The sequence below is a fragment of the Penaeus monodon genome, chromosome 22, assembly GCF_015228065.2.
Source record: "Penaeus monodon isolate SGIC_2016 chromosome 22, NSTDA_Pmon_1, whole genome shotgun sequence".
Lineage (NCBI taxonomy): Eukaryota > Metazoa > Arthropoda > Malacostraca > Decapoda > Penaeidae > Penaeus > Penaeus monodon.
The window spans coordinates 42,833,435-42,833,634 of NC_051407.1; positions in this window are offsets into that span (position 1 = coordinate 42,833,435).

The window sequence follows — 200 nt, forward strand, 5'->3', positions numbered from 1 at the left end:
TAAATCGCGAGTTTCTCCCTTATTTGATTAAATTGGTACCCCCCCCCACCCGAAATTTGCCTAAATAGGTACTTTTCCTCTCTTGATATTGCTTAAAGGCCTTTCTGATATACACAAGAAACAGGGCAGGTTCGCAATCAACCCAAAAGTATAAAAAAAATATTATGCAGTATAATGATGCATGTACATCTCTCTTTCAC